At 53.6% G+C, this 25,428-nt stretch overlaps 1 non-coding gene and 1 pseudogene across 1 annotated transcript; one reads left to right on the top strand and one right to left on the bottom strand.

The window, feature by feature from the left end:
* Positions 1 to 15,483: 15,483 nt before the first annotated feature.
* Positions 15,484 to 16,370, top strand: LOC141585738 (uncharacterized; annotated as a pseudogene).
* Positions 16,371 to 17,173: 803 nt separating this feature from the next.
* Positions 17,174 to 17,280, bottom strand: LOC141585747 (U6 spliceosomal RNA). The gene has a single exon (XR_012519401.1). It is a non-coding gene; the product is annotated as a U6 spliceosomal RNA (small nuclear RNA).
* Positions 17,281 to 25,428: the final 8,148 nt, after the last annotated feature.

The following is a 25,428-nucleotide window of genomic DNA, read 5'->3' on the forward strand; positions in this document are numbered from 1 at the left end:
ATTTTGCTTAGAATAGTGGGCAAATCTGAAAACAAGTATAAAAAATAAGTACTTTTAGGAGGAACATTTTAACATTTTCAGTCAAAAGGAGAGTTATGTTATTAGTCAAAATGATCTCTGTGCCAAAATAACCAGAGGCCATTCCACACAGCAGTAGCCCCTGGTACCTTTGGGTTATTATTGAGAGGCAGGGTGGCTGTTCAGAGACAGGCAATGTCTACCATGCATCTAAGCAGCACTCAGTAAGTTTGAATGGTCAGAGGCAGAGTCATCAGGATTCCTAATCTGGGACAGCAAATGTCAACACCAGGTTGAGATAATGGATAGGAATGCCCCATAAATAGTGCTACCACTGCCCACTTCTAACTTTCTTTTCCATGACAGAGACACCCAGTCAACTGAAAAAACACTCTACCTTGCTGAGCCTCCTCAGAATTATTCTCAAGACACCGCTCCAGAAGACTGCCATCAACAAATCTAAGCGGACACAGATGATAAAACCTACTTGCCCCATGGGTGCCACCCAGATCCGAAGTACAAACAGTGGAACTGAGACTTATCCCAACATTTGTCACCCATTCTGACATATGAGAAAGCTGAATCCAAGAGAAATGAAGTCATCTGCTTGGTTTCAGTACCAAGTGTAGTGGTAGAAAAATAAACAAAACCCAGTTTCTGGGACCTTCCTTCTTAAGGTTCTGAACTTCTCATTCATTCAGGAATGGCCATTCATTGATGTTATTAATTTAAAGACATAAATACTGGATTTTACTTACCAAATTTCAGATTAAAAATCTCTTCCACTTGTTTCTGTAGCTTGGGAATTTTGATATTCCAATCTTTTTTGACTGGAAAGCAAAAATAAACCCAATTAATAATGTTATTTATTGGTGCTGTCAGAAGTCAGAATGGATTTATCTAGAATGTAAATATCCTTGTTCGCGGTGATGCTATTCAGTTTTGTTAAAAACTAAAATTTAGGGTCTTAAAAAGAATAATTTCTCATTCTTGTCAAATATCAAAAGAACTCCAGGAAGACAGAATTCAAATTTAAATTTACATTATAAAGAGAGACTTTTTTATATGAAAGAACGCTTAAAATTCATGGTTTTCATTTTACACATTTTCACACATTTCTTTTTAAGGTACTACGTTTTGGTTTCAAAAGCATTTTAATTCAGGTAATAGAATCAGCCTGCTTCTAAAAACTGGGACATAAAGCAATAGATCAGTGAGGGAGTCACAAAGTAAACAGGCTCATACTACTGGAGCAATTTTATTCACAAATAGGAAATAAGGAACCTAATATATCAGAAAGCCACTTAGGATTAAGAATACAAGCTGCCCTTAATATGTATCCTCTGTCCTTAAAGCTCTGAGCTACTAACAAGGAAAAGATTGAAAAATACTGCCTTCAAGTATGAATAAAAATTTATTACATCTTAGTAAGAATGCATTACTTACTTGTTAATAAAGGGGGAAGGGAAACAGATGTTTATCTGTTTTGTTTCATCTGCTGATAATGTGCAACACTGCTTCAGCACGTCCACGTGCGGATCTCCCGCGGCCTAACGGTTTGGGTGTGTCAGCGAGGCTGCCTCCCTTCCCGGAACTTACTGCAGAAACCCCTGAGCTGCGTCAGACCCCCATGGATCCTGGGGAAAGCCCGGGCTCAGAGAGAGGAGCCTGCTCGTTCCGAGTCACACAGTAAGTCCTCAGCAGGTTGGGGGTGGGGCTGTGTCCCTGGTTTGGGTGGAAGCTTCACCCCCGGGACCCACAGCTCCCCAGGAGCAGACATCCCACCTGCCGTTCTCAGGGGTCTCCCCATGTTGTAGGCTCGCAGCCCAGCCCCCAGAGGGGTGTAGAGACCTCTGAGCCAGCCGGGGATTCTCAGGCAAATCCCTGAGAGGGTCCCGTCCCTGCGCTGCTGGCCTCGGCCTGCGGGGCCCTGCAGCAGAGGACAGACCTCGAGCCGGGACCCTCCGCGCCTTCTCCCGGGAGAGCTGCGGCTGCGACAGGCCCAGGGCTGCAGCCAGCTCCGGGCGCCAGTGACGGGAGCCCCGGGACCCCGATCTGGGGTCTGCGCAGAGGAGCCGGGAGCCGCACGTGGAAGCACCTCTGCTTTCCGCACCGCGTCTGCTTTCCTCCGCACGATGCCTCCGGGAGCTGGAGCCCGTTCTCCCCATTTCCACAGTGGAAACGGGGGCCCTGAAAGAGTCGGTCTCCTGCCCCCAAAGGCAGGACACGGAGGTGCCGCTGGGGCCTGACCGCCAGCCCGGGGCCTGCCCCGAGGTGGAAGAGCGGCTCGTCCGCTGCGTGCACGACGGGAGCGAGACGCCGACGGGCAGTTTCGTCCTGACGGCGAACGCCTCCGAGACGGACCGCCAGAGCCGCCTGTGGCCTTCCCTGTCACCGTCCGGCCTGGCAACGACCAACCCCCCGTCCTCAGCACAAACACCGGCCCGCAGGTGAGAGCGTCCCTGGGACCACCCCCGTGGCTGCTTCGAGAGAGGCCAGCGTCGCCTCCCTCCCGGCGCAGAGCTCCCCCTCTCTGAGCCTCAGTTTCCTCCTCCGCGAACGGGGCGCTGCTGCGTGCCTCCCGCGGTGGCTGGAAGGAGCGATGCGAGACGGCGCCGAAACGGAACAGGGCGGGAGGTTCTGCTGCCGGGCGCTCGCGGGCACGGCGGGCGGACTCCTGGGCACGGAACAGGGCGGGAGGTTCTGCTGCCGGGCGCTCGCGGGCACGGCGGGCGGACTCCTGGGCACGGAACAGGGCGGGAGGTTCTGCTGCCGGGCGCTCGCGGGCACGGCGGGCGGACTCCTGGGCACGGAACAGGGCGGGAGGTTCTGCTGCCGGGCGCTCGCGGGCACGGCGGGCGGACTCCTGGGCACGGAACAGGGCGGGAGGTTCTGCTGCCGGGCGCTCGCGGGCACGGCGGGCGGACTCCTGGGCACGGAACAGGGCGGGAGGTTCTGCTGCCGGGCGCTCGCGGGCACGGCGGGCGGACTCCTGGGCACGGAACAGGGCGGGAGGTTCTGCTGCCGGGCGCTCGCGGGCACGGCGGGCGGACTCCTGGGCACGGAACAGGGCGGGAGGTTCTGCTGCCGGGCGCTCGCGGGCACGGCGGGCGGACTCCTGGGCACGGAACAGGGCGGGAGGTTCTGCCGCCGGGCGCTCGCGGGCACGGCGGGCGGACTCCTGGGCACGGAACAGGGCGGGAGGTTCTGCTGCCGGGCGCTCGCGGGCACGGCGGGCGGACTCCTGGGCGGCCCCGCGCGGCTCTGCGGCCGCTTCTCCTGCGGCTCAGGACCAGACACCCGCCAGAATCACCGACAGGCCCTTAAGGGCGGGCGCCAGGGCGGAGCCGGTAAGCTTCCCACCTTCGCCCCGGCAAGTGAAGGCGCGGCCTGGCTGCTCAAACTCCTGCCCTTGTGCCCCGGCAGAGCAGGGCGCCCGTTCGGCAGGGGTGGAGGTGGAGGCCCGGACGTGGGCTGGAACCTGTCGTGGCCGCACAGGTGGCTCTGCTGGAACGGGAGGGGCCTGCGTGGACTAAGCCCACGTGGCGGGGCTCTGAACGCCGGCTTCGGGGGGGCAGCCTCCCCGGCCGGGAACCACTGAAGGCTCCGCCCAGGGCCGACTCGGGCTGTCTCTGATGTGGGGCACTGGGGGGCTTTGGTGGTCTAGGATGTGCCCGTGGAGGGCGGCCTGGTGGTTGGGAGGCCGCTGAGCAGTGAGTGGGACCCAGCGCTCAGGAACCGCGGGCCGGGACGGCCGTGGGGCAGCGCGGCCACCAGGTGGGGCCGTCCACCCGCGTTTGCTGCAGGAGCCCAGCGCTGGGGCCCTGCCCCCCACATTAAGGCCCCTCCTGCCAGGGCTGGGCCTGAGGGCTCCCTGGGGCCGGGGGAGAGGGCCCAGGACTGCCAAAGGGCTCCATTTTCCGGGCATGTGAGGAGCCCCATGCCAGCTCTGCCCACAAATAATGGGCCCAGCAAGACCAGCCCTCAGGAGCTCAGGAACCGGCGCCGGCTCTGCTTGCACGTGGGAGGCCTGAAGCGGGGTCCCCTTCGCCCAGCATGAGCAGGGCCCGGAACTGCTCTGGAAGCACCTGGCCCGTCCCAGCGCTGCTTCTGTGCCGAGGACGCTGCCAGCCATCGGCCCCCACTCTCCGCGCGTCCCACCCCTCCCTCAGCTGGAAGGAGGGCCCGTGTCCAAAATCACCGTTCCCACCGTGCCCAGCCCCTGCCAGACACACATGGAGGGCCTGAAAGGAGACCCCGGCCCCATCAGCGGGGCAAATTAGGGGGCACTGTTGGTCAGGGTCGGGGGTTCCTGGGGGTGAGAACTTGGTGAGGGTGAGAGCCGGGGCCTTCCTGGGCAGGGGACACAAGCTGGCCTTGAGGGACACGCGGACTGGGCCGGATGGAGAGCAGAGACCCTGGGCCTGGAGGGTGGCCTTCCCTGGGGCCTTCCCTGGGGTGACAGGGAAGGTGAATTCGGGGAGGGCCCTTTGTGCAGGGGAGCCGGAGCGGTGCCAGCCTCGATGCCAGCTGAGGCCTGGGCTGCAGTGGGGTTGGAGTCCTGGTGGCCGCCCAGGCCGGGGACGAGGGGGTGGGTGAGCGTGACAGGGCAGAACCGTCACAGGCCCGTGTCCCCAGATGTGGGAGGGGGCCACGGCGCCCATCCCTGCGGAGGCTCCGAGGAGCACGGACGGCGACTCCGGGCCTGAGGACCTGGTCTACACCATCCAGCAGCCCAGCAACGGGCGGGTGGCGCGGCGGGCGGCGCCGGGCACCGAGGTGCGCAGCTTCTCGCAGGCCCAGCTGGACCGCGGGCTCGTGCTGTTCTCACACAGAGGTGGGTGCTGAGGGCGGGCCCCGGGTTCCTGCTGCCCACGGGGGAGCCCCGGGGTGGGGAGCCAGCTCGGGCCAGCGGACCCGATGCCCCCGTCCCCAGGAGCCCTGGACGGAGGCTTCCGCTTCGGCCTCCCTGACGGCGGGCACGCTTCCTCCGGACACTTCTTCCGAGTGACAGCCCAGAAGCAGGTGCTCCTCTCGCGGGAGGGCAGCCGGACCCTCACCGTCCGCCCAGGTGCCTGTGCTGACCGTGGGCTTCCTGGCTGCTGGGAGCCCGGGAGGAGCTGAAGGTCGCACGCCAGGGTGACGCTGCCGCTCTGCAGCCACAGGCCTGGGCCTGGGTCCCAAAGGCTGACGGTCTCTTCTGCCTCCGGCAGGGTCCGTGCAGCCGCTCAGCAGCCAGAGCCTCAGAGCCAGCTCCAGCGCCGGGGCGGCCCCCGGCTCCTGCTCTACCGTGCGGTGCGATGCCGGCCCTGGGCGGCTGTTCTGTGACTCCCCAGCCCCGAAGGCAGCCCCCTTCATCTGTGACTTACTCTGTGGTAGCGGTGAGGTGACACATCCAGGTGTGACCGTCCCCTCTGTGGCACGCCCCTGCTCTGTTCTAGAAATAGCTATAAATACTCACATATATACACACACCTCCACGTGGCCGACCGCCTCGCCTCTGGCACTGGGAATCAGTCACCGTGATGTCCTTGTGGTGGAGCCGTGTGGCCCAACAAGAGAAAGCTGTCCCCTGACACTGCCCCTCCAAAGTGCGCCACCTCCAGTGAGCCTCCCTGTCACCCGGGCCCCGCCATCCCTCCTGTCCCCGCCAAGCATGGGGTTGCCGTGCAGGCAGCCCTGTGGCCTGACCGTCTCTACCCGTCCTGCTGTCCCTCGGCTGAGCGTCAAACCCATTTCTGGACGACGGGGAATGTGCCCTCTGTGGACTGTGTTCTCTGTGGAGCTCAGGGGAGGGGAAAGGCCAAGCCATTTCTGGGGTGCTGTCGGGCGCGGTGAAAAGGCCCCACCCTTTCCAAGGGCCACTGTTCCCGGAAAGCCCCTGGAGCGCAGCTGGTCTTGTCCCGTGCAGCCGGCTCTGGCCACTAGTGGGCAGGAGGGCCACGCACTCAGCCTGGAGGGAGCCCGCGGGGCAGCCGGCGCTCTGGAGGGACAGACAGCGCAGGCCACCAGGCGCAGACAGGAGAGGGAGGCGGGGGGTGGGAGACAGACGCCTGGGGTGGGCGGGAGTCAGCGCCCTTGGGTGCCGGTACCTGCCTTCCCGGCCACCGCTGATCAGGCTTCTGAGCCTGCTGGGTGTCAGGGCCGGACGCGCCACCGCAGTCCCCGGGAAGTCCCCCTGGTGTCACCAGGCAGCACACAGGTAACAGGCCTGGAAGGTCCCCAACAGCCCGGCTGGACACGCTCAGACACTCTGGGGCTCCTCGTTCAGGGGCACAAACTCCAGGATCCAGTGAGGGAAACGGGACTACACCAGGCCGAGCAGTGTGGCTAAATCCATTTATTCCAAAATACAAGGCAAAATAAACAGGAGTTGCATCACCAGGGAGCCACGACGCCATCCCCGCCTCCTTCCTCTGTCCTCTGCTATCAATAAACAAGTTTCCCAGCTGCAAATAATTATTTGAACCTCCTCCCCAAGTGCCACTCCAACCTGTGCCAGGTCAGATACACAGGGCACCCCAAACCCCTAAACTATACGAAACGTTACACGGATACAATATGTACACTGGGGAATGGGGTCTCCCCAGCAGCCCGTGCCCTCGCCTGGTCCACAGTCAGCGCCACTGTCCTGCCTCAGCTGCCTCTCTGAATAAGAAGATAGGAGCCCCCTGAGGGAAAAGTTCCTTTGGTGAGAGGAAGGAGGCCATAAGGCCTCCTCCAAACCAACCAACTCCAGCAGCCTCTGGCTCTTAAATAACAATCATCATCACCCAGAGATTTGAGGACTCAGCCCTGGTCAAGGTGGCAAAGGGTCTGTTTGTCTCCCCCCATTAGACAGGGGTCTTGTCTTGCTACCCTAATAATAAAGGGGTGACTGGGAAGGGGTGGGAGGGACATGGTGGGGGCGGAGACTCCAGCCCCCCTTCTCCAGGCCTTGCTGACACGGGCCTGCTTTTATTTATTTTTATATTTTTCCCCATGATGGTTTTTAAAAATCTCATAACTTCCTTTTCAGAAATTTTATACTTTTCATAAAATTTTTCTACATTTTATCCACTTTTTTTTACCACAACTTTTCCACATTTTTTATCCTATAACTTTTAATCCCGTAATTTTTATTAGTTTGTGTTCTTTTAATAAATACACTTGCATAGCTATATTACAATTTCATAAAAATAAAAACACACTATCTCATGCCAAGTGTGCCCAGCACTGGCAGAGTCTCAATATCTTTAATACTATAGTTGTCAAGACGCACAAAATTTTAAGGCAAAAACAGCGCTTTGCAGCAATTGAATAATTTATTACATTACAGGAGCGTCACAGCAGCAGTCAATAATGCCGCTTTACACAAAAGGCTCAGGATTCACATCTTACATTCTGTTCACAAGAGTTCATACATTGGTAAAAGTCATTCTTAGGAAACTTGGCAACTAATGCTATAGACTGGAATTGGCATTTCTTTTTCTATTTTTCCTTCCCCTGGTTTCTTTTAAACTATGACATTCATATTTTAAAATGTTTTAAGTAATTTCAAAACATTAAGATAGCAGTTACATGTTTTAATAGTTATTTTTAAATGACTCTTTAAGTTTTGGAGCAGCTATATTTTGGGTAGGATAGGACTGATTTACATTTTCAAATTTTCTTAAAATCAGCTTTGGTTTCAGAACTGATTTTTATTCATTTCTGGAAAACCTATCAGGTTTAATAAAATCCTTTAAAATGATTATCATATATCGCAATCTTTAAATAGGTATTATGATTCTTCCTACAGAAATTCAAATTTATTCAGTTGAACCCACATTTGAAAATTCTATGTATTTTTGTAATGACCTCTGAACAGAGAGACGCTGCCATTGAGCAGGCCTCTGGTATAGCAAACATGCTCCATTCAGGAGCTGTGAATATAGCTCTAGGTGAGCCCCTGAATCCGTTCATGGTAGATTATGCTAAATAGTGAGATGTTGCTGGAGGTGTGGATGAGGACGTTTGTTGTTGTAATCCTTCTTTGCACCTTATTTTAAAGAATAAGTGAAACATTTTTCTGGTTGCGTTTTTAAAACTTTAAAATGGAGGGGAAGAATAGGGGCAGGGCATTGTTATGTTACGTCTGATGCATCAGTGTTATAAATTCAACATATAGACTGACAACCGAAATCAATGGTGGAACACGGTTCTTTTCCTTTTTTTTTTTTTTTTTTTTTTTGTATCTGTTCAATGAAAATAAGAACGTGCAACCCAAGTTTTGTACTCTGACTAGAGGGATTGCTCTTCAAGGTCTGAAAGTAGGACTTTTACCTTAAAAACAACAACAAACAAAAACTATCGCACAGGATGGATAAGATTCTTAAACAGTTTTGTGTGGATCTTGTTGGTGCTGAACTACAGCATAGCCTTATAGATTGTAAAATAGAGATAGTTGGAGCTAAAGTACAGAATGAAAATTTTTTAAACTTTATTTGCTGTTAAATTCTGTGAAGTTTCAGTTATCTAAAATAAACATACACAAATATGAAAAAAATAAAATTCTGTGTTTTTGATGAACGCTAACCTTCTGATGTTGCCTTCTAAGCAAATTGAAAGCTGCCTTCTACTGAATGAGGCAGAGAACAGATACTTGGCTGAATGAAGTACTGCAAAAGACTCGCATGCACTTTGAAGAAAGACTTAAGTCACTGTCATATAATTTCCATTCTTTTTACATTTTTCTTAAATATATGACAAAATACCTACACAGAGTGATATTTCGGTTACTATAGTAAATGTATTTTCCAGACTGACATTCAGCTAAATATGTCTGTATGTGATTTACTCCATAGGTACCTGATGAACACATTCTTGTCAGATTGGGTACAGATGCTAAACACTATGTCAAGGTCATTGCTAGTCATTTATATTTCTTAGGGTAAAAGTGAAGTGATTTGAACTATCAAAATCCCTTTGAAATAATTTATCAATGTATTAGATAAACCCAGTTTCAGAATGATTAAGAAAAACATTTGCCTGCATTCGCTGAAAGAGTATAAATATTGGGTCCTGGTGACTTGAACTGACTCTTCCAAATTATAGAAATTTATCAACGTATCAGATAAACTCAGTTTCAGAATGATCAAGGGAAAATGTTTGACCAAATAATGTGGCAGATTAACAGTGGTACGATTTCTAGCCCGAGGGCTGAAAATGGACTTAAGAGTAACTGTCTTTAAACTGAACTCAAAGAATGCAAAAGCAGTTAAGTTCAGAAATAAAACACAAAACAGAACTTTAAGTCCATTTTAAACCCCCAGGCTAGAAATCGTACCACTGTCAATCTGCCGCATTATTTGGTCTAACAGTTTTCCTTGATCATTCTGAAACTGGGTTTATCTGATAAATTGATAAATTTCTATAATTTGGAAGAGTCAGTTCAAGTCACCAGAACCCAATATTTATACTCTTTCAGGGAATGCAGGCAAATGTGTTATTCCATCTGTAAATCATATTAGTGCTCTCCTATTAATGTCATATTTATGAAAATATGAGGATGCCAAATGCTAAACATGGACATGGTCAGGAACTAGGAATCTCCACTTCAGGGAGCACACATGCGTATCTCCCTCCATCCTAACAATGGGACGTGTTTTGGCACACAGACATTAGAACTTTATGAAGTTTCAACTGTTGATTCTTTCCCAAGCATCATAAGGTTGTGACTTAGGCAATGTCTGACTGAAAGAATTCATTCATAATGTAGAGGCACATTAACATAAATCTTGCACAAAATATGCCTCTAACTGAAACCGAAAGGTGTAAAAACATATTTCCCTCTTGGTAAAGAACTTGGTGAGGAAATAGAACTCTGTGATTGTACAGACACTTTTCCTGATAATACGTTGACATTCACATACAGTAGATGGCATGCAGTCCATAAATATTTTAAGTTGCACAAACTTCTCCTTGATTTTAAAATACAGTACAATTCTCTCTACTGAAACTCCTTTTTGTTTCAGCCAAGTACTCTCACATGTATTAGTTTATAATAAGGTTTGTGATTATTATTTTTTGTTTGTGATCATTGTTTAAAGTCCTTTTTATTGAAGAAAATGAAGGCAATTCCTATGTCAGAGTAACCACAGTGGTTGAAGAATAGGTATTAGCCAGAGGAGTCTGGACGGTCAATCAGTCTTGTTGCCTCAAAGAAGCTCCATGAACACAGAGGGATGCCAGGTGTCACACGGCTTTCCTGCGCTCTAATTCATTCTTGACTAGAACCTGTATGCCTGTTCTAGGGACATTTAAACTTAAAAAAAATTTTTTTAATTTTCTTTTTTTTCTGGACATTTAAACTCTTAAAGGACTTCTTTTTTCTTGGAGATGTTTTATAAAAATGGATATTTTATCGGCAACTTGCTATGTGAACTGTAATCAATAGCAATTTTTAAAACTGAAATGATACAAAAGGATAATATCATCATTGGTCTCTTTCTGTGTACAAGGCACTATACCAAGTGTCCTAAAACGTTAACTGTTGAGTCATCAATATTTAGTGCCTATCCACTCTATGATACAAATTTCCATTCATATATACATATAAATATATATATTACACTTTATCTTAAAGGATTTCTTATGATCTTTACTAAATACATTAAGAAGAATGCCAACCAGTGCCCTTTTGTGTACTGAGACTTAGAGTCATGTGTTAAAACAGGTAACATGAACTCTGACTTTACAATGTATTATAGATAGAAATGCTCTAGGCTAGGAAAGGTTTTCCACATCCACTGTCAAAGATGGGAGCCTTTTATTCCTCAGAAATCATCCTTTTTTAGGTCATCAAAAAAGAGTACAGCTGCCGCAGCTCATGATGCACTATCTTCATGAGCCCACAGCACAGAAAAATCCTAAAAGAACTGCCATAGCACAGCACTCGTTCTCGGCATGGGAACGAATGGAATACTCTATTCTGCACATACCTGCCAGAGCAGGCCACTTTCCTCTTCTGTGAGATTTTAAAAGCTCCCAGAAATGTTATTACTCTCATTTGCAATGCACAGAACATGGAAGAAAGGCTGTTTCCAGTTCTCGGCCTTTCAACAACTCTAAATCTCAGTACTCATAGTGGCATCTTACAGGGTAATAAACAGTGTGCACGTGAGGGCAAATCACATATTGAGCTAACTAAGAGGTCACTGCGATCAGGATTCCATCAAATATCATAGCAGAACATAAGCAAATTGTATCTGAATTCCGTAATGACTATACATGCTGCAATAACATTAAAAAACAATAGCAGCCTATTCCAAGCTGGCAAGAATGGTTTTGTGCCAATAGTGGGTCTTTGTGTGTTTGAACTCTCACCACGTAAGGGCAAACTTGATAGGCATGCTAATGATCTATGATTCTCAAATTAAAAAGGAAAAACACTAAAGGATGCCAGAGTGAACATCAGTGAAAGCCACACGAAGACCCACTATCCTTTAACTTTTTACAAATAAACTATAAATTAGAAACACAAATCATCATGAGTGGCCCTAACATTCAAATAAAGTAAACGTGTAGAAGACTAACCCTGTAACCTCGGTCCTTTGTAAATTTCTTGGCCACCTCTTAGCTGACGGTGATGTCTACTTCCTCCTTCGCTGCAGCCCGGTGAAAGCGTGGCACAGAGGGACTGCTGCCCAAGGGCCGGTGTTACTGGCCGTCCCGCAGCTCACAAAGCCAGGTGCCATCTGCTGTGCAGTGGGGGTGTGCTGCACTCTCCCTCCTGCAGGCTCCAGGCTGTCGCTGTCGTCGTCCAGGCTCACCTCATAAAATTCTTTGGAGAGAGGGAGGTGGGGATCTGAGCACAGTGCCAGCCTCCCCTGCTCCTGCCCGCCCACCCCGCCTGAGGGCTCTGCTCACCATCCTTGTCAGCAGCACCGAGCCCCTGGGGGGCTGTGGTCCCTGAAGTGGACTCATGAGCAGGGTGCTGGACCTCGTGGTCGATCATAAGCGGCATCACTGGCCCCTGCAGCTCCAGCAGCTCCACCTGGAGATAGGGGTGCTCAGCTTCCATGCCGGTGCCGGCACCCATGCTCACGCCCACCCCCATCCCCTCACCCGCGCAGAGAGGCTGTACACCTTACCTTCATCCCCTCCTCGGCCTGGGACAGCATGCTAACATCCTTCTTCTTCTGGTGCTGGGTCTTGGCCACTGCCCTGTCACGGTCATTTGGTTTGACGGACTTTCCTGCGGGAGGACAGGCTCAGAGGCTGGGGCCCTCCACCACCCTGCAGCTCCCCTGCCCTGCCCTGGCCTCCTGCTCACTTATCATGTCTCTCTCTCCGGAGAGCTGGATCAGTCCGAGTTCTAGTTTTTCCACCCGCTCCTTGAGGTCCTCATTCTCCTTCATGATGGCCACGAAGTCTCTCTGGAGCCAAAATAATGGGGTCACATCTCGGCAGCGACCTGCCCCACCCCCAGCCTTCATGGCCCCTGCCAGGACTCACTCACCTGCAGCTTGTCGATGGCTTCCTGCAGGGCCCGCTGGGTCTCCCCACACCCACACTTGCTCCCAGTCCCTGTGGCCACGGCCGCTGCCTCTGGCTCCCTCAGGGCCGAGGCCACCGGGTGAGCCTGCTGCTGGCAGCACACCTGTTGTTGCTGGAGCTGCTCACAGAGCCGTGCCTGCTCCTCCTGGGCACCGGCTCCAGCAGCGTTCAGAAATGGCACCTGAAGGCAAGAGGGGAGCGTTCTTGTAGGGGCATACACAGGACAGACGGGACAGGGAGGTGGAGCGCAGCCCCTTCCCTTGGGGCCTCACAGAGTGCACCTGTCAGTCATGAAGGTGTCTGACCACCGGCTCTGGAAGGGGTGAGGGTCCAGAGGAATCAGAAAGTGGAGAAACCAAGAGCATAAGGGGGTCTGGGAGGGACCACAGAGGAAGGTGGTCTGCCCAGGTGCCTGGCCCCTGGCTCCAGCCTAAGAGACTGCCTCCCTTGCCTAGAACCCCACGCCTCCTTCCCCAGCCTCAAATCTCACGTCCTTCCTTCCACCACTTAAACTGTAGGCCACAGACTGGTGGAAAAGCAGAGGGAGCCGACCACCATCTGCCAAGTGTGCTACGTGCCTAATGCTTTCCACGCATCATCTCATTTAATCCTCAGCACCCACGCGAGGAAAACGCTAACTTCCTTTGGAAGTTAAAGAAACAGAGACTAGAGATGCGAAGTCATCGAATGGTGACCAGTGGAACCCAGGCTGGAATCCAGTTTGGATCTAAGGAGACTTTCGTTTTGTTTTGATTTGATTTGATTTGTTTTGTTTTGAGACAGAGTGTCACTCTGTGGCCCAGGCTGGAGATTCATGGTGCAAACTCAGCTCACCACAACCTCCAGCTCCCGGGCTCAAGCGATGCTCATGCCTCAGCCCCCTGCGTAGCTGGGATTACTGGTGTGCGCCACAATGCCCAGCTTTGTTGTTGTGGTTGTTCCTGTAATTTTAGTAGAGGTGAGCCTTTGCGATATTGGCCAGGCTGGTCTCAAATTCCTGCCTCAGCCTCCCAAAGTGCTGGGATGACAGGGGTGAGCCACCACACCCAGCACAAAGAGCCTCTCACACCACTGTCTCTTGCCCTATGACTGGGGGGCTCCATGCCTCGAGCTGGGATGATGATGTTCAGACCTGGGAGGAGCCCAGGGCTACCTGCCTCTAAAAGTCAGAGGGCACGAAGCCAGAAACGGTCACAGGACTGTCCTGGAGGGTGTGGGGTCACCTGCCCCCAGGGTGGAGCTGCCTGTGGCCTTGCACCTCCCCTCCCCAGAGGCCGGTGCCTGCCTCCCAGCCCTCCTGGATGGGACGGAGATTACCGTCTCCTGTTCGTCAAGCTTCTCCTGCAGCTCCTTTCCTTCCTGCTCCAAATGCAGTGCGCTCCTGTTCTCGTTCTTCTGGACAGAGAGAAGCAATCAGCGGCCACCCACTGCAGCTGGAGACCCCAGAACCTGGTGTCTGCCTCCCATGGCACCGGGAAGGGTGGAGTCAGGTTAGAAAAATTTTCTCCTTTCTCCCACAGCCATCAGAGCAGGGCTGTGGCTCACAGGTGGCTTTAGGAGCCCCATTTCATATACTCCCCCATTTTACAGGTGGGAAAACAAAGGCCTGGAGGGCTGGGGAGGAGGGCAGGCTCCCCAGGTGGGCAACACACCAGCTCCTCCTCCTGCTCCTGGAGCCCCTCCTGCTCAAGAAGCCTCTCCTCCTGTTCTCTCAGCCTCACCTCCTGCTCCCGGAGCCTCATTTTTGCCTCCTGCAGTCTCTCCTGTTCCTGCAGCTTGTCTCTCAGGTACTTGGTTTCAGTTTTTAGGTTTTTCTCCAAGTCAGAGTGTCCTGCTGGGGGCTTCAGGATTGAGGGTTCAGCTGAGAAAGGAAGCAGACAATAAGGGCCTCTGGATTCTCAAAACAAAAAACAAAAAAAAAACTCTTCTGGGTGCACAGCTCCTCTCAGGCTCCCCAAACCTGCCCTCACTGCTAATGATTCCTCAAACCCAAATGGTAGCCAGTCTTCCGAGCCACTTTCAGATCGAGAGCACCGTGTGTGGTTGACAACGGGAACCCCTCCCTCTTTCTGACGGGGACACTAAGGCTCGTGGAGATTACGAGACTTGCCGTCTCCTGGCACAGACCTCTTTCCCTCTGCCTCAAAGCCCTTCCAGCCATCCTCCTCCCTGGGGCACTCTAAGCCACCCCCACAGCCCTCTGATGCCAGTCCTGCTCCCGGGTCAGCGCCAGCCCCATCTTACCCAGATGGTTTTGTAGGTGGGCAAGGCTCCTCTTCAGCTCCTCGATTTTAATTGCATCCTGGCTTTTCTCCATTTTGAATATTTCCATCTGCCCAAAGCACAGGGGGAAAGGGCCCTGGAGAGAGGGGCTGGTGGCTGGACAGGCTACCATCTCCCTCTCCGCCCCCAGCTCCACAAAGCCCAGTCCCGTGACCACCCCTGGCTGGACTATTCTCATTTTACAGATGCCCAGGAAGATCCAGTGAGCTATCTAAGGAGCGCGGCTGAAGGGTCAGCTCTCACTTCTCCTGCCATTTTCAGCAATTGCTGCTGCCACCGCGCCTTCTCTGTTTTGAGTTGTTGAGCATATGCGTCTCTTTCTAGCTGAACTTTCTTAAGACACTCTGTCACCTGCAAGAATGGGCCCGGAAGTTAGGAAGGGCTGTCACGGGTCCTCACCTGCTCCTGGCCAACTGGGGTCATTTTCCTTCCACATCCCTCCCTCTGCAAAGTCTCACCTCCGCCACCTGTGCTTTGAGCAGTTCCCGCTCCTGTAGAAACTGCTGTAACTGCTGCTCAAGGACTGCTTCACAGCGGCTCGAGGGCTGGAGGGTGGAGAGGGAGAAGCTTCAATCTGTTGAGCCTGGGCCATTCCACATGGTACCCCTTAAAAGGGCTAGGGCTGGGCTTAATACACAACTCGGTCAGTAAAGATCAAGGCCCATGGCCTGGATTTTAAAAGAACTCAGTAAAGTTGGAAGGGACAGGCAAAGAGATCAAATTTACAGCTGGCTCACAGAGGCCCAGAGAGATCAGATCATATTCTATTGTTATTCCTGTTATTACTACCGCTGTTGGAACCTTTATCGAGTGGGTCACCAGGTAGCATGGTAATAATCCCATTTAAGCTCACAACCACCATGTGAGGCAGTCACTACCATTACCTCTACTGTGTAGATGGAAAACAGGGAGCATTAGAGGTTAGGTGGTTGCCTAAGATCATTAGACAGAGCTGGGATTTGAACACCCAGGTCCATCTGATCCTCTAAGTCCATTTTTTTTTCCTGCTGGGGATGGGGGCACAGACAGGAAGGGGAAAATTAACCTTCTGCTCACTTTTTGAAAGGATGATACATTCACAGAGTCCAAAACTCAGAAGGTACAGAAGGGAAGTATCTCCCAGCCACCCGTGCTCTCCTGAGTTTTTCACAAATCCTGGCAGACATGTTTTATGTATATTATCATCGTATGTACACACATGCGTGCACACACACACACACACACACACACACGTTTCCTCTCTCTACACAAATCGTAACATCCCAAAGCTACTCTTCTGTACCTTCACTGTCCAAGTACCCAGTTCCCCACCTAGGACTTGGCCAAGGCCACAGTCAGGTAAGGGCAGGACGGGCATTTGGCCTCTGAGCTCTACATCTAGTGCTGGCTCCCCATAGCGTCCTTCAACTCACCCACAGCAGCCCCAAGGGGAAACTGGAGCCCAGGATTGGTGGCGTGGAATCAGGGGACCCCACCGGACTCTTACCAATACGTTGACGGTGTTATTCAGTTCACTGGTTGTGACGGAGCTTGAGTCCAGGGCTATTTGAGGTTGGTGTGCGCTCTGAGGCACATGCAGAGAGGAGGAGTTGGGGGAGGGTCGGGGGAGAGGTAGAGAGAACAATCATTAGGGTTGGGGTGTGTGGGGGCTGTCTCAGCTGGCAGAGGGGCACCCAGCCGCCACTGTGGGAGGAGGGTGGAGGGCTGGCCTGCCCGGTCACTGTACCTCAGCTCAGGGCCTCTTACCTCTGGATCTTTCATGGAGGCACATGGCGCAGGGCGCTCCTTGTGACCACCCGCCGCTGACTACAAGAGACGAGAGTGCACACGGAGATGTTCTGTCCCCTCAGTGTCCAAGCCTCTGACTTCCTGTCCTCCCCATCAGCTGGCAGCATTTTCCGTTCTGCCTCTTGGACCCTTTGTCCCATAACTCCCTTGTGCCAGCTCCTCTCATGGTTCTTATCTCCCACCATCCCACCCTGGGGCCCCTTCAGTGACTCTTAAAGGGACAGCCTGACAGCAAATGGCTGTGCTCATTGGGCTGGCTTCCCCTTGAGCCTGGGGATGAGGAAAACCAAACAGCAAGGACCATTTCCTGGGTGTCCTGGGTGTTTACAGCGGGCCATGTACTAGGGATCAACAAAAAAACAACAGCAATAACGAATCTCATTTCACCTTCACTAATGGAAGTCAGACAACACCACCTCTATTTTACAGATGTGAAAGGAGAGACCCAAAAAGCTCCAGCAACTTGCCCTAAATCATATCCCTAGCAGATTGAGAGGCTGGATTCAAACCCAGATTTCTTTTTTTTTTTTCTAGTTTATAAAATGTGATTTATTTTTTGAACTTTAAAAATATGGAACGCTTCACGAATTTGTGTGTCATCCTTGCGCAGGGGCCATGCTAATCTTCTCTGTATCGTTCCAATTTTAGTATATGTGCTGCTGAAGCAAGCACTCTTTTTTTTTTTTTTTAAACGGAGTTTCACTCTTGTTACCCAGGCTGGAGTGCAATGGCACGATCTCGGCTCACCGCAACCTCCGCCTCCTGGGTTCAGGCAATTCTCCTGCCTCAGCCGCCTGAGTAGCTGGGATTATAGGCATGTGCCACCATGCCCAGCTAATGTTTTGTATTTTTAGTAAAGACGGGGTTTCACCATGTTGACCAGGTTGGTCTCGATTTCTTGACCTCGTGATCCACCCGCCTCGGCCTCCCAAAGTGCTGGGATTACAGGCTTGAGCCACCGCGCCTGGCCTCAAACCCAGAATTCTTAACCAGTACCCAGAAGTTCTTCCACAATCTTAACAATTACCCTCTACTGCCCCTTGGACCCCTTTTCCCAGGAAGCCTGGCCAGCCAAGACTCACATGGCATGGTGACTGGCCACCATCAGAAGCAGCTGTCTCAGGGCAATTGTTGTTTCTTTTCTTTCGTCTTCTCACTCGTGTTGGAACAGCAGGGCTGTTTCTTTGTTGAAATTCTTTTAACTGGGGGGAAAAAGAGCAGTAATGCCCATGAGAACTACAAACCCCTACGGTCACAACCTACCTTACAGTTTTTACAAAATACTGTTATACACCACCTGAATTAATGCCACCAACAACTCTATAAAGTGTTGTGACAATCACTTAGTGACTGAGAGGGACTGATATCATGGCAAAAAAGAAAAAAAAAGAAAAAAGAAGAAAAAGCAATACTAGACCTTAAACTCATTCCTCTGACTCCAAGCTCTGGGGTTTTGCCACGAATCAGCAACTGCCAGAGACCAAAACCACAGGCAGAGGCAGAAAAGTCACCATTAACTAGGCAGGAACTGTACGCCGTGTGGTTTAGAGTCATACGGCCTCACACGTCTGTTAGTGTTAAGAAGAGCACCAGCACCTCTCACACTTTTATATCAATGTGTCCCCATGGCAGAAGGCAGCCTTTCTGTTAAATCTGGGAATTCACCAGAAAGAGGACAACCCAAGTCTCATTTCAGAGAGAAGTCTGGTATGCTCTTAGAAACCTATGTGACTGTCATCCCTAAGTACATTAATGTTTTTGCTGTCTCAAGAGACTCAAGGGAAACCGATGCTTCAGAAAGATGTCCCATGTTTATCCCGTGGCATTCAAAGTAGCCCAGGTTGAGATGATATGAGGAAGATTCAAGCTGTCAAGTTCAATTTCCCAAGATCTGTTCCACAGAAGATGAGCAGACCTCACTCCAGAGGCCACTGACTGAAGGGCAGTCTGGTCCCAGAACCATGGGGAATTCGAATATGAGGTGGAGAACTCAGAAAGAAACATGAAAGTCTCTCTGGAGAGTAGAAGCCTGAGAGAAAACCAAACCAAACCCATTCTCCCACTGCCACCCAGAGACACTGTCAACGTTTAGAGCTCACGGGGGAAGTGCAGGCTTTCCACACTGTCAATGTCTCTGTTAAGGGAGTGAGGCAGGCTGAAACCTCTTGCTGCATTCCCCCTTCTGCTGGAAATGTGTGCTGGGACCAGAGGAGCCAGAAATGGGATGAGAATGCGTAGGGGACTGGGTCCTAAGGTCAAAGGCTGGTCTTGTAGCAGTACTGAGGGTTCCTAGGGGAACGGTGACATCACTACATTCCACTCCTCCTGGGGAGGGGACCACATCAAGGAGATACCTGAGTCACTGCTCCCTGATGGGGGAGGGGATGCAGGGCTGGGACCAGGTCCTTGGAGACGCCAGCCCAAAGAGCACAGGGAGGTCGCACTGGGGGAGCAGGAGGGGAGGGCAGAGTCTGCAGCAGGAGCCCCAGGAGTCAGCAGCCCGAAGTCACCCAGAAATGACTGGTGAGGGTGGGGGCTGGGAGACCCGGGTCCTCAGAGACAGGAGCCCACAGAGCCCAGGGAGGTCCGGCTTGGGGCAGGAAAAGATGTCCCATGGGGGACATCCTCCCCTTGGGGCAGGAAAAGACCTCCCATGAGGTCCAAGTAGGGAGCGGGGAGCCTCAGCGGTTACACATGCAATGTCACCCTGGGGTGATTGGCAAGGGCAGGGGCTGGGCTCCTTGCTGAAGGGGTGGGGCTGACTGACAAGACGTTGGTAGGGGAGCCCAGAGGCCCGGGGTTGGGGGCCCGCCCAGCCTGGCGTGTCTCGGAAGTGTTATGGACTCTGGCAGTGGTCTTGCCGTCGGAGGGCATCTGCGTGCCTGTTACCTTCTTCCTAGCCGAGGCTAATTTCATCTGGCGAATTTCTTCTGACATCGCCATGGTGGGGTGGGCAGGGAGGGGCGGTTGGGCAGGGAGGGGGGGCTGGGGAGGGGGGTCGGGTTGGGGCCACATCAACACAATTCAGGGGAGCACTGATGAGCAGGTCCGCTCTCCTGCCAGGCAGCTGTGTTGACTGAGCCAGAGGAGGCGTAACCAGGGCCGCACTGGAATGTGGAATGGGGGCGTGGCCTGCATGCTCCAAGCCCATTGGTCAGTGAGGAAGATGAAAGGGAGAGGGGGCGTGGCCAGGCAGCTCCGGAGACACCTGCGGCATCCCAAGGAAAGCGTCCCCGGTAACCCCTGTCCCCGCCCACTCGGAGAGGGGAGGGGCCCCCCACTCCGGGAGAGGGGAGGGCCCGGCTTTTGCTTTTCAACTTTTCAATCTACCAGAGCCTGCAGCCCAGTGTTTGGGGAGGCGACTGTATGGGGAGATGACAGTGTGGGAAACTATCCTGCCTAGGCCGAGGCCTCATGGAGCCCAGGGTTCCCTAGGGCCAGGAGAGCGCTGGAGCGCACCCTGACACCCATCGGAAACCTGAAATCCACACCCGCAGGAGACGAGGAAGGGGCGTTGAGCCTCCAATGCACCTGCAGCCAGGTGAGACAGGCACAGGTGGGCGCCAAGCACGTCTCCTGCCTGACCGTCCTCTCCTGCCTCCCCCAAGCAGAGGAGAAGTGCCAGCTGCCCATCAGCCCACTGGCTAGATTGAAGCCACTGAATCTGGGTCCCAACAGGCAGGTGTAACCCCTGACTGTCCCAGGCCCGGCCCAAGGCAGTCATGGCTCTGGTGAGGACCTGGCAGTCAGATGTGAGGTCCCCAAGTGGCTCTATAATCCTTTTAATGAGAATAATTAATGAAATGGGCAAGACCATCTTGCTCAGCCGAGAACCCGTCACGACCAGACAGAAGTCAGTTTGGTTCCAGGCCTGGCCCTGGAAAGATGGTGGACTGGGGGCAGCCACAGTGACGGGGAACGGAGGGACATGGGCGGCGTGGCCAAGGCTGTCAGCTCCTGCAGCACCTGCCGAACGTCCGCCCAGGCCTGACTCTGCACTCACACTTCTGACTGGAGCCACAGGTGCCTGGACAGTGGCCTGAAGTACAGATGGTGGTAGGAAAAGCACTTCTGGCCACATGTGGGCACCTAAGCATGACACAGAGGGGAATTGTGCCCCAAAGAGACCATAGAGGCCAAGAACTCAAGCAGATGTAACCCCATTGTCCTGTGTCACATCAATTAAGTCAGATCCTGTCCTGACCCTGAAGCTGCAGATCAGTCTACTTGAGACTCATAAAGAAATGTCAGTGCAGGGCAGGGGGCCCGGCCCAGCCTGCGACGTCCAGCAAAGCTGTGTGCTGGACAAGAATCTCTGAAGATGAGTCCAGGACAAGAACAGCTGTGCCTGGGCAGGGAGTGGGGGAAATGCCCAGAGGCAGGAGGTGTGAGGACCTTTAACTAGGTGGGATGCCAGGTCAGCACGTGCAGAAGAGAAGGTGACATGGCAGCAGCTGTCTGAGGCCAGGCTATAAACCTAGGGACATCAGCCCACAGCTCATGTCTAGCTGAAACCATGCTGCTGCCCAGACACCATCCTTCAAATGCCAGAGGCAGGGCTGGGAGGGCCCCCAGACCCCTCTTCCCTATCGCCCCCAAGCAGGTTCTCATGCCTCACCAGAAGGAAAGTGAAGCCTTCTATGGGTCACAGACTGCCAGGTTCTCTGTCACCAGGTTGAAGGGGCAGGGGAGCTGCAGCTGGGTGAGGAAGAACCCACGTACCGGAGCTAGAGGGTGTTGGGGAAACCGTGAACAGGGCCAGGACCTGAGCTCTGCCTGGCTATGGTGACTCTGAGCCAGGCAACCTTACCATAGTCTCAGTCTGTCACTCTGTCTCATGGGGATGTCGGCATTATTACCTTGGCGTCAAAGTCGGTAATCCGGGGAAACCAGAGTTCCCAGTAGGGACCAAGACCAAAGGATGGAGGGGTCTGGCCTGTCCCAGAAGGTCAGGCTGGACGAGGGGCTGTGTGAAGCCCGGGCAGCCGAGGCCCTTGCCCTTCAGGTTACAGGCATCTGGGTCCTCGTCTAGATCCTCATATGACATCCAGAGACCAACCCTAGGGACAATTCCTCCCAACTGGTAGCAGTGAGTCAATCCTGGTACTCACCGCACCAAAAGCTCTGAAATGAGGAGGCCTGTGGGTGAGGGTAAGACTCTTCAGGAAAAGGTTCTCAGTGGCGAGGAAGGTTTCAGCTGTGCCTTAGAGAAGCCAGAGGGGTAGGTGACAGGACCCCTCAGAAAGCCTGCCAGGGAACACAGGAGGGACACAGGTGTAGTGGTGGGAATGTTCTGGAAGACGGCAGGCAGCCTCCCACTCACTGATGGGACCGAGTGAGGTCAGGTCCACACGCCAGAAGCTGGATTCCACACACGGGTGCACTTCGTTTCTTGTTTTAGAGACAGGGTCTTGCTCTGTTGCCCGGGCTGGAGTGCAGTGGTGCAATCATAGCTCACTGCAGCCTCGACCTCCTGGGTTCATGCGGTCCTCCCACTTCAGCCTCCTGAGTAGCTGGGACTACAGGCACATGCCACCATGCCTGGTTGTATTTTTTGTAGAGACAGGGTGTTGCTATGTTGTGCAGCCTGGTCTCAAGTGAACTTTCCACCTCAACCTCCCAAGACACTGGGATACAGGGACAAGCCAGCGCTCCTGACTCTGCTGCTGCATTTTGGCGGCCTTGGTGCACAGGAGGCATGAGCTAGGGGCAGAATCGGCTCCTGGACCTTTCCCAGGCTGGCACCCAGACTGACCCCTGGGCTGCAGGAGGCAGGTGTAGAGAGAATGCAGCCAGCAGAGCCGGTTAGCCAGTGATGGAGACCCAGGCTGGGACTAGGAGACGGGGCTCCAACCCTCAGCCTAGTGGCCCTGCCAACCCCTTGAAATAAATAAATAAATGACCTAGTCTCAGGCATTCCTCTGGAGCAATGCAAAACGGACTGATACAGCCTCCATGCTTGGGGTCCACTGGACCTGATCACTCGGGGAATGGCTGCTCTTGACTGTGCCATTAACATCCAGACTACGACAGAGTTGTTCCCCGGCTCTGCCTCAGTTTACCTCTCTCAGCTGACAGAGTAGGGATAATTGCTTCTCATGTGGGCCACAGGACAAAACAAAGCCCCGAGTCCCACAGGAAGGTAGGTGGGCCGTGTCCAAGGGAAGACAAACCTGGGGAAGTATTTTATGTCCTCAGGGTGGCAGAGGGACATGGAGAAGATGCCTCCGTTGTGGGCAAAGGAGAAGGGAAGGTAAGCAGAGCGGCGCTGGACACCTGCCTCACCCCGACCTCCCCCACCCCACACCAGGCCCATTCCCACAGCCCCCAACTCAGGAGACACTGTTCTCCTTAGGGTCGGCGGGACTTCCCGGCTGAGCTGGGGAAGCTGACAGTCCGGATTCATCAGGGGCAGCACGTGGTGAAGGTGATGCGCTGGGCGGAAGTGGAGAGGGGACACCGGAGCCGTGGTGTCAGGTCTGGGGCTGCCAACGTGGTACCTGCCCTGGCCGTGGGCAGACCACGCTGCTCCTCCCTGCTAGATGTGACCTCTAATTCTAAGGCATCCGAGTTCCAGGCCAGGGCTGGAGCCACGCTCCCCTTGGGAACAAGGGACACAGTCCACACAGACTTCACCTGTGCTTTGGGCAAAGGCAGCTGCACAAATGAACAGGAGGGGCCCTGCTGGAGAGCAGGAACGGGCCTGGACTACTCAGACCTGCCTCTGTGACAGGCGGTCCCAGCCTGCAGTCAGACTCCTGAGAAGAAAGCTCGCTCAGCCAGGGAGCGGGGGGCGTGGGCTGCAGGAGTCTGTAGCCCCTCCCACCCAAGTGAGCTCCAGAGAAAAGATGCAGAAACAGCTGGTCTGGGTGGCTCACGCCTTTAAACCAGCACTTTGGGAGGCTGAGGTGGGAGGCTCACGAGTTCGGGAGTTCGAGACCAGCTTGACCAATATGGGAAAACCCCGTCTCTACTTAAAAATACAAAAATTAGCCAGGCCTGGTGGCGCGCACCTGTAATCCCAGCTATTTGTGAGGCTGACGCAGGAGAATTGCTTGAACCTGGAAGGCAGAGGTTATGGTGAGCTGACAGCGTGCCATTGCCCTCCAGCCTGGGTGACAGAGTGAGACTCTGTCTCAAAATAATAATAATAATAATAATAATAATAATAAAGATGCGGAAACAGCAGGTGCTCCTCCCAGCTCCAGGCTGCTTCCTGGTGTGGCCTCAGAGACCCAAGATGAGTCAAGATGGGGCTGCCAGCAGCTGGGGGTGGGGGAAAGCTGGGTCCCCAGGGTGGATGCCCAGCAGGGACATGCAGGTGTGGGGAGTGCTAGGTCCTCAGGGCTGAGCCCCTTCTGTCCAGGGGGCGCTGGTGACATGCCTGCTGCTGAGCTCAGCCCAAGGAGTCAGAGCCTGGTGGCAAGTAGCCTCTCTGCTTGTGAAGATAGTCCTGGGGTCGTTACCCCTCTGCCCAGGCTCAAGCATCCAGGCTGTGGAAGGGCCAGCATTCAGAAAGAAGGGCACTGTGGGTGTGGATTCCCTGGCAGTCAGGGGCCTTGGTGCACGGAGCCCCCTAAGAGGGTGAAAGCCCCTTTCTCACTCCACAGCAATGCTGTGAGAAGGAATTGTAGGGTTTTGGGGTGTGGACCCTCCCCACCCCCACCCTTGGGACACTCTGGGTTAATTAAGAGCTGACTTTGGTCTCACCTTCCCTACATGGTCCTTGGGGCCTGCTGGGTCCCCACCTCCAACCCCAGGAGTTTGCTTTCGGAGAGGTGCAGGGATACATCCCCTCTCTGTCCCGATGCCAGAAACCCCACATGACAGCCTTCTTCCTTCAGCCAAGGCAGCTCCAGTTATGCCGTGAGAACTGCGGCCTCAGGGCGCACCCATCATCACCTCCCATGTGTGATTCAGTGCCTCAGCTTCCTCTTGGGGACCATTCCCAAGAGCAACGTGGAGCGAGGACGGGCCTGAGCCTCCTTCACCGGGGCCCAGGCCACACCCTTCTCCCCTTCAGATGGAGCAGCCAGCTCTCAGAGAGGGCATCACGGGGTTCCTGGAAGGGAAGTGAGTCAAGGGAGGACCCCCCAGGGTGAATCAGTGCTGGATCCCCAGGCTCCCCGTTCCTGTCTGCAGCGACCAGATCCCCTAAGATTTCAGGGCCTGAGGGAAGGGCTGGGCCTCCAGGGAGATGGGAAGGGAGCATCCAGGGTGACCGGGGCGGTCAGCTCATCCAGGCCCAGCCTCCAGCCAAGGAGGGATTCCAACGCTCCCACCTCCCTGGGCTTCAACTGAGAGCCATTCCCAAATCCCTTCTCAGCCCTGACAACACGCAGGCATGGTGCTGGACTCTCAGGGGCACGAGGAAATCGAGAGGCTCAACTTAGGCTCATTCAGGAGGCAGAAAGGCAAATTTGATCTCAAACAGCAAAGATGCGGATGGAAAGTACCACGGGGAGAAAGTCAGGGGCACGCTGGGGCGGGACACAGGGTGGTCCTGGAACCGAGCGTCGGTGGATGGGAAGGGAGTCAGTACTCCAGGCAGGGGCGCTGACTCAGAGGCATCAGGTGGGCGTAAGCAGAGGGGTGTTGAGACAGGAAGGCCAGCAGCCTGGCTGGGGGGCATATTTCAAGTACAGGCCAGGGAGAGCCACTGGGCTGGGGCACGGGAGCCTTAAATGGCAAAATGAAGCCCACAACCTATGCCTTGTTGGCCAAGGAGAAGCCACAAGGGTTTTAGGGCAGGAGAGCGGCGTGGTGCGGTGGGGTTTTATAACGTTCCACCATCCCCTGCCTTTAGGACTCTGAAATGAG

Source organism: Saimiri boliviensis, chromosome 9 (assembly GCF_048565385.1).
Source record: "Saimiri boliviensis isolate mSaiBol1 chromosome 9, mSaiBol1.pri, whole genome shotgun sequence".
Classification (NCBI taxonomy): Eukaryota; Metazoa; Chordata; class Mammalia; order Primates; family Cebidae; genus Saimiri; species Saimiri boliviensis.